We start from the raw sequence: 9,329 nt of genomic DNA, 5'->3' as shown, positions 1-9,329 counted from the left end.
TGCTCATAATGCCCTGCTTCACTGGGGAGAGCTTCAGCAGATTGTCGCTGGTGTTTGCATGCAAGCCACCTATGGGACCGTCTGGGAGCACCTGTATGTGGAAGCCAATTCCCACGTTGTAGTATAGCCGATGTAGCCGCTTGATGCCTAGCAGGTAATTGCTGGTGCCACTCTGGATGGCAGCCTCTATGTGCTGTGAGGCAACCAACAAGCGCGCCAGCAGGCTCTCCCAGCGGTGCTCCAGCTCCGCCTCCAGCGTGCTGCAGTGAGGTGGTTCCTGCAGCGCCCCCTCGGCCTGCCTGGGGCGCCATCAGCGTCAGCAGGAGTGCCAGGAGCAGAGCTTCCCCGGCCTTCCCGGCCCGCCATCCCAGCCCAAGGGCCTTTGTGTCTGTCAAACAGTCCGTGCCCCTGGGAAGCAGGGAGCGAGCTGTTCCAGAGGTGCCCAAAGGAGCGCATGGTCTGGGCCCAGAGGAGTGGCAGAGAGAGGAGCTGGCAGTGAGCGACTGGGTACCCTTGGCATGGACGCTAAGCTACTTGGGCTGTAGAGGGACGTGTGGCTGCAGCTGGGATTCTACCAGGCGGTGCATACCTCCCTGCTCACTAGTTATGCAGGTTTTAAAGTTATTATCCAAATTTCTCACAGTGCTTTTCAAACGACATTGTTCTTGGTTACAGAAAATTCTTGGCTTGATTCTTCGTATGAAACTGGAAGTGAAAAGCACATCTTCTCTTTGCTTCCTTTTTTCACCTTACACATTAACCCTGAAAGTAAAACCCATTCTGTGGACAACCCTTCAAAGGTGCTGTCCATCATTCAAGACCCTGTTTTAGCAGACAGAGAAGGTGCTGGTGATCCAGACCTTATTTCTTGTTATTCTGAGGAAAAAAAATGTTGCTGAAAATGCCTGCTGAAGGGAGGGTCCCGCCCTCACAGTCTAGGTCAGAGAAGGAGGTGCACAGTAACAATGACAGATATTTTGCCCTCTGCATCCTCCAAATGAATCTCATTTTACATGGTAAAACTATGTAATGTATCTTCAAGTGTGTGTGTGTTTGCACAAATGTGCATATGTGTATCAGACAGCCAGTATATCCATTTTATTTCATTCTGAACTTTGATAATTAGACTTGATAATTTCAATTTGATGATTAAATAATCAGATTATTTCATTTCCATATATTTAACTTATTACAGGGTAAAAAGCTTTGATTCTTGTCCATGTTTCAAGTAAAATCATTATATTAATTTTTAGACTAAGATTTTTATTATTATTATTATTGTTATTTTGGTGCTGGGGATTGAACACAAGGCCATTTGCATGCAAGGCAAGCACTCTACCAACTGAGCTATATCCCCAGCTAGAGAAAGATTTGTAATTAAAATAAAATATCTCACATCAGAAAAGTGAACATACATGTTTTTTTTCCAAGTGTGGTAGTTTCAGTTGGAGAATAAAAGCAGAATCTTGTTTCATACATACCGATCATCCTATTAACATTTTTAACTAAAAACATTCATGGAAGTAGGATTTAGGTTTAGAATATATTTATTTGGTCTCACGGTTTGTTGCTCTACTTTCTTTGAAGCTGTTCTCTTAGAAGTTTCTGCTGATATTGAGCATTGTTATATTACCACAAAGGATATGTTGAAGAGAGAGAGACCATTTAGACCATATGTCTAGAAGTTGCACATGTGAGTGTAGGGTAACCGGATCAATTTATTTTGCCCTACATTGTCCCTGTTTCAGTGGTTAATATTTTTTTAGTCCCTGGGAATGTCAAGGTGGTTGGCCACACTTCTTGTTCACTGTTTCTTGGGTTATATAACTTGCCCTATTGTATTTGTCTTTTATTTACTACTGTCAAAGTTTCTATATTTCCAAGGAACTATAGAAAGTTCAATGCTAAGCAAGGCTGAAATATTTTGTGAATAAAACTGAATTTATTTCCAAAGTATTATTCTCAGTAATGTACCATTATCCCTACAGTAGAACTTACTATAAATTCCACTTATATAACATTATTAAAATTAGAAGATGACAGGCTGTTGGGGGTTAGTGAGGTAGGGGAGAGCCAAAGGTGAGTGGACTAGAGAAGAAGAGCCCAATGGAGCCTTATGGCCATGAAAATACTCTGCCTTGACTGTTTCACAGCAGCATTCTGGTCAGGTGTCTGGTTATTATTTTTCAGGATGTTCGCATTTCAGGAAATTTGGTAAAGGGGATGCATCATCTGTGAATTATTATTTCTTAAAAAACCTGTGAATCTGTCATTATGTCAAGAGCTTAGACACAGGGAATGGGAAGAGAAATATTAAACCTGCTATCAGTATTATGCAAGGTTTTATTTCCAGGTTTGGTCAGTGGCTTAGTGGCAAAATAGCTTGCCTAATATGTGTGGGGCACTGGGTTTGATCCTTAGCACCAAATACATGAATAAGCAATAAAATAAAGGCATTCTGTCCATCTAAAACTACAAAAAAAATAAGGAAAATGTTTCATTACCAAAGTCTTGATGGTTTCCATAAGGAAACTCCTTTAGAAATTCTTTATAGCTGTTCCTGGACAGGCAGTGTATTAAGAGCTTTGAGACCATGGATACTCATTGTGGTGATAGCACAGCTACTGCTTAATTTTTTGTTTGATGCTGTACATACCATGTTTAGCATATTAGTACTCTTTCAAAATGTAGAGGCTTCTGAGTATTTCTTAGAAATGTGATATGCTGTCTCATTGCCCCCAAAGAGCAGTGGAGTGAAAAGGAATCTGTGGTCAGTACAGTCTGGTGGTGCAGAGCCTGGGCTCAGACACCACACCAGGGTTCATGCCTTAGCTCTATTTCCTCTGGGTAGTATAATCTTTGGCAAATCAGTTATGGTTTTTGGCATTGATTCTTAAATGTAGCATGAGATCAGAAAAGTGAGTTGTGTCTCTACAGGGTAATGTGAAGAATAATTGAGACAATAAATGCATTCTATGAGTGCTTTGTAGATGCCAACTTTTATTCAGTTTATTTGAAGCAGTTATAGTAGTGGTGCAGGAAAACCAAGAAATATAGTTCTTCTTTCATTTCAATAACTGTGATTTGTAGAAAGTCTCTTAGCCTTCCATAACTTTGTTTTCTTCTGTGGAATCTCATAATGTCTTAGTACATGAAAAGTCAACAGGTTTCTTGGTTCCAAATGCTTGGATTATAAGGTGAACTTTCTAGAGGCAATAAAGCCATGACTGAAAGCACAGGATAGAGTCTCACAGGCTTTAATTTGTATCTTGCCTCTGCCTCAGTTTCAAGGCACATATATCTCACTGCTTATCCATATCTTTTCCCTCTGCTTTTCTATAAGACTGCAATTTTCTTTTCCAGAACAGAACTGTAATCAACCCACCCCAGGTGAAAATCACAATTACTCCTACAGTTCTAATACCTCTAATATCACTACTCATTCTCTACTCAAACTATTACCCAATAGGCAAATTTACCATTGCCACCACCTTCTGCATTATTTTGGACTGCATTTACTGATTTTTTACACTTTGGCTTTCCTTCTTTTTCAGCCCTATGGTTAGAGTTGGGTAAGTGATGAGTCTGAAAATTCTAGCTGTTTACTCTTTGGTTCTTTGTGAAACATATTTGCTGACCCTCATCTAAGAAAATTATGACAGACACATCCTTCAGTTTCTTGGTTTGCATTCCACCTGAGGATTTGTGGCATGTGTTTTCCTCCTCCATTTTCTGGTTGAGTTGTATTAAATTGTTTTAAGGTGAGATGTTTTTGGTGTGATAACCCTCCATAATGATATAGCAGTGAGCATGTGGACAGGCTAGGTGAAGTGGAGCAGAAGGAGGGCAAGGCAGAATTCTCCACAGCCATGCCACAGCTGCTTTCTTGCTCCTAGGATACCTATATTAAGTGTTTTATTATATATATATAATATTTTTGTAACACTTTTAAAACCATTGGTTGTTGTTGCCTGTGACTAGATGAAACAGACATAATATATAGTCTTATTAGTAAAATTGTGAAAAATTGTTTGACTTCTCTAACCTTCAGATTTTCTATCTGCTTCTCATTTTAATAATAATTATGATGATAGGTTATCAATATAAAGCTTTGTCTCAGTTATTTTTTGTGAAGTAAGCAAGTAATTGGAAGTTATTATTTTTATTTCCTAATAAGTCTATACATTATTTTAAATTTCTTTGAGTCTATGTCTATGTGGGCATAAATTCACCAAATTAAGTACCTTTATTTAGAAATGATTTGACAACCAGAACATGTATTTTAGCTGCAAACAAAAAATATTTCCTCTGTAGATGTAGTTAATTTGATCATCTCTGTGGAAATAAATGTTTTGTATTTGAGTTGAGCTACAAATATTTTTGCTGAATGTTTTAGAAAACATATGCATCCATTTTTTAGAATATTGTCTCAAGCAAGCATTCAAATGTCATTTATGCTATTATGTAATGTTTACAATTTATAACAGAAAACAATATCAAAATTTTTTCTTTTTAAAAAATAAATGATATTAATAATAAAAAAATGATGGATACTAATTTGGGCAGGATCTGAGATCTAAATATAACATTGTTTTAGATATTTATTTCATGGTACTTAATCCATAAAACTTGTTAATGGCAATGCCATGTAATGATGGCTATTTGAAAGTACAAAATTCAAGAGATGTGTTCCTTAGTATTCCTATGATAAAGAATTCACAATTACTGCTTTTGACTGGGAGGACTTTAATACAAAAGTAGCCATATATTTTTTCCTGAGTTGTATTACATCAGGGATTTGAAAAAAAAATATAATTATTTTAATAAAAGTATATCTAAATTGTTAGCTGTAAAGAAATTTTTTCACAATATTCAAATGATCTGTTTATACCCAACCCCAACTAGGAATAAAGATATTCAAATAATGTATTGCTGCATTAAACCACCTCATGTCATGCAGGCATGAGATGTCCATAAAATGACTTAGTTTTCTAACCAAGTCACCTATCTGGGATTTCAAATTGGCCAATGAATCTCAATTATAATGTCATATTTTAAGCAGGCTATCTCAAGCCTCATAAAATTCAGGAAACAGAGATAGGTACGTGGCTTCTTGGAAATATAAGTGTTATGATTTAGATATTAATTTTCCCCCAGAAGCTTATGTAAGAGACAATGCAAGAAGGTTTAGATGTGAAATGATAAGTTCATGAGAGTTTTACCTATTCAGTAAATTAATCTTCTGATAAGGATTGAGTGGTAGCTAGAGGCAAGAACAGAATAGCAAAAGGAGAATTGTCCATGGTGTCAGGTCTTTGGGGTTTATATTTTCTCTCGAATGATCCAAGTACTGTCTGTTTCTTGGCAACATCTTTTCAGCTTCTTTTTTCCACCACACTCTACTGCCATTGTATTTTTTCTCATTCCAGACCCTGAGGAATGAAGTTAGCCATGTCTGCACTGAGACCTCTGAAACTTTGAGCCCCAAAATAAACTTTTCCTCCTCTAAAATTTTTCTTGTACTTAATTTTAGTCACAGCCATATAAAAGCTAAATAAAACAGTAAGATGCTTCCATATTTGGGTACCTAATTTTAGACTAATAGGCAATCTATGCAAGGCCTTACAAAGTTCAGATAAAGTGTTGACTCTGCATCAGAATTTCAAGATTCCTTTGAAAAGTTAAAATAGCATCATGACAGGACCTGCCATAGGCTAGTCTGGCACATATAAAATGGTAAGGCTATATACATATGAGAAACAATGTAAACTCCTTGAAGATCTCATACAAACATTAAAGACATACTGTGATCAGTAACCTATGTGTCAGAAGACCTTGACCATACAGTTAAAAAGGGTTTTCCTTAATTTGGGGTATAGTTGTCACATTTTCAATAGCACAAAATATTGAGAAACCCACTCTCAATTACTTCTTTGGGGTAAAATACATATCAACAGAGTACTGCAGAAATGATGATTTTTTAAAAATCACATAGGAGGAAATATTCAATTGATACATAAATATATGAACACGAGTACAAAGCAACACTATTTGAGGAGCTAAAATTTAATCCAACAGAGAGACTATTGTACACTTACCAGAAAGAAAAAAAAAAGAAGAAAACACACAGAAGAGACTAATTGTAACAGACATGTTAAGTGATTGGAATTGTCTAGCCTGCTCTGGCAAGGTAAAAGTTAATGACACTTTGAAAATGGGGTGGTAAACTATCTACTAAGGCATATACTATGGACCATTAATTCTAATCCCACACAGAACTGAAGTGGAACAAGCATTCTATAGAAATGCTCTAACTGACCCCCATCACTGTTGCCTTTACCACTGGGAACTAATCTGCCAGCTTCCACCACACTCTTCTGTCTAGGATTCTCCAACCTGGACACTGAGACCTAGTTTTCAAACAAGTCTAAACACCACTTTAGCACAATGTCAGAGAAGGTCAACAGGTAGTGCTCTTTTAATGCCAGGGACCAGAAGAATAAGAAAATGAAGAATAATGCAAGCAGGAAAGACCAAAATAAAGAATGAGAAGGAGAATGAGGAGAAAAAAATTGTCTGATGAGGATGTAGAAGGGAATAAATAGGATACAGAAGGTGAGGAAGAAGATAAAGTGAAGCCCAGTTGGCATAAATTAGAAACTGTGGTGACAGTAGTAGAACCCTTCCAGTGGGTTTGGGAATGGGTTCCTCTTGGGTAATGAGAGTGAAAAAAAAGTGTGAACATTTTACCTGCTTGTAGCTTGGATAGCTGCTCCAGAGATGACACTTTTTAAAATTCAGGGTTTTTATTTTCACCTATCTAAATGCTGACCTGCTTGCTCTACCATTGTTACACCAGCTGACCTGTTCCATTTGAGCTTTACCCTGGTTTCCAATTTCCTTTCTCCTCTTCTTTTCTCTTTTTCTGCATCCTACCACTTATTCTCTTGGATCCTCTCTTAGCAGACCCCAGCATTATGTCCTACCTTAGCCTCCTCCTTCTACATATCAGGATTTACCTCAATCCTCTTCTATCAGAGAACAGTGGGCTGATGTGAGGTCAGGGTTTAAAAGAACCAAACAGATTACCTCTTTTTATATTGAGTAAAAAAGGAGTAACCCTTCTTTTTTTATTATTTGCTTTTTTGAAAGAAATGAATAGCCCTATATAGAAAACAAAAAGAGTAATCACAATTGGGGATTATGGAGGGGTTTTAAGAGGAAGAGAGAATGAAGTGATTTTCAGAACATCATTAATGTTCAATTTCTTGATGTAGAGAATAATACATGGTTTGTTTAATTTGTGATAATTCCAGGATCTCTATCAGTTTTATGTTTGTCTATTCTTACTGTGTTCAAGAATATCAGATTTATTAGGTAAAATATTGTAAAGGAGATTAAAATGTGGGATTTAAAGTAACTCTAGGAGACATAGTAATGGACATGATAATTTTGTTGATTTTGATGCTGGTTTCATGGGTTTGTACATATACAATAAGATAAAAATATACACATAAGATATATACAGACAAATATGTGCCAATTAAACCTCCATAAGGCTGTCAAAAGTGGCATGCCTCTAAAGTCAAGTTTAAAAAAAACATAAATTAGTAAGCCATAAAATGACTAGGAATTTGTTAGTAAATTATTTATCTAAATATTTGGAAAAGTACATTTTAAAAAACTAAGGGGAAAGAAAATCTAAACAATAGAGCAAAATTAGAAGCTATTGAAAATTAACATACCAGAGAAGAATGTCAATGTTGGTGGTTTTAAAATGCAAATAAGCATTTTAAAATAAGCCTGGGGCTCAGTAGAAGCACACTTGCCAGGCATGTGTGAGGTAATGGGTTCAATTCACAGCACCACATAAAAATAAATATAATAAAGCTGTGTCAACAGCTAAAAAAATTTAAAAGCAAATAAGCCACAGCAGTGGTGATATCTTTTAATTTCAATGACTCAGATATCTGAGGCAGAAGGATCATGATTTCAAAGCCTGTCTCAGAAACTCAGTGAGGCACTTAGAAATTCAGCAAGATCTCTTCTCTAAATAAAATACAATAAAGTGCTGGGGATGTGACTCATTTTTTAAGTGTAGACTTCATAATAAAATAAATAAGTGGAGAACTCCTGACAAAACCCTTTCTTGCTATTTAGGCAGTGGTACCTCATAGATGTTATAGTGTATGGAAGAAGAAAAGTGGCATTCATTCCAAAAAAAGATGTTAGGGTATTGAGACATCTGTGTGATAATATAATGCTATTGTGCCCTTCACTAATACCACATAACAGCTTATTTTCACATACTAAATATTGAATATAAGAATTAATAATAAATATTCTTTAATAGAAAATAAAACACAAAGAATTCATAAGTTAACATAAATAAGAGGGACATACAATTTATATTTTGTGCACAACTGAAATATTCTGTACTCTAAAAGCAATAGCAAGAGCATCACAATTCTAAAGTAAAACCACACAACTGAGCAAAACCCCATCTCATAACAAAATTTTAAAAATAGCTCAGTATATAGCTCATTAATAGGACACCCTGGATTTAATCCCCAATATCACAAAAAATAAATAAAAAATAAATAAAAAATAAAATCACATCATTTACACAAATACTATTAACATATGAAATAAATGCATTCTCAAAAAAGAATATAGAGTATCAACTTTTAGAAAATTTTTGTTATTAAACATACATGATACACTCCTACCACATACAGAAACTAAATTTATAAAACTTGCACATATGAGGATACAGTTATATTCCTTCAGATTTAAAACCCAGGGCATGTTTAATGTGAATGTACATTTAGGAAGAAATAAATAATATATTGGGGAAAATAATGACTATAGAAGACAGATACTTTTATTGTATTTCATCTAGTTTAACAAAAAATATGAAACACCAGGTACATTTTTTGTAGATGTCACATGAATGTTGCATTTTATATGTAAGCATATTATAAAAGGAAATGTGCAGAGTTTGAGAAAATCAAAATACAAAAAGCACACAAAAGACTCAATGTACACTCTATTTATAGATGATAAATCTGTCATTATAAAGAAGACAATTTTCCCCAAGTTAACCTATAATACCCCATCAAAATTTTACCATACTTTGCTTTTTGTTAAAGAAAGAGTCAAAACAAAAATTTTAAAATTCTCTTAAAAGGTTAAATATATATAAAATTTGTCAAGGACTTTCTGATATATAAGAGCAAAAGTACCAGCTGTCTTTACCTGACACTAATATATGTTATAAAATTAGAAATCACCATAGATAAACTCATATGCATATAAATCACACTTTT

The sequence above is a fragment of the Ictidomys tridecemlineatus genome, unplaced genomic scaffold (genome assembly GCF_052094955.1).
Source record: "Ictidomys tridecemlineatus isolate mIctTri1 unplaced genomic scaffold, mIctTri1.hap1 Scaffold_148, whole genome shotgun sequence".
NCBI lineage: Eukaryota > Metazoa > Chordata > Mammalia > Rodentia > Sciuridae > Ictidomys > Ictidomys tridecemlineatus.
The sequence above is the reverse complement of the archived record's forward strand: the minus strand, read 5'-3'. Positions refer to the sequence as shown.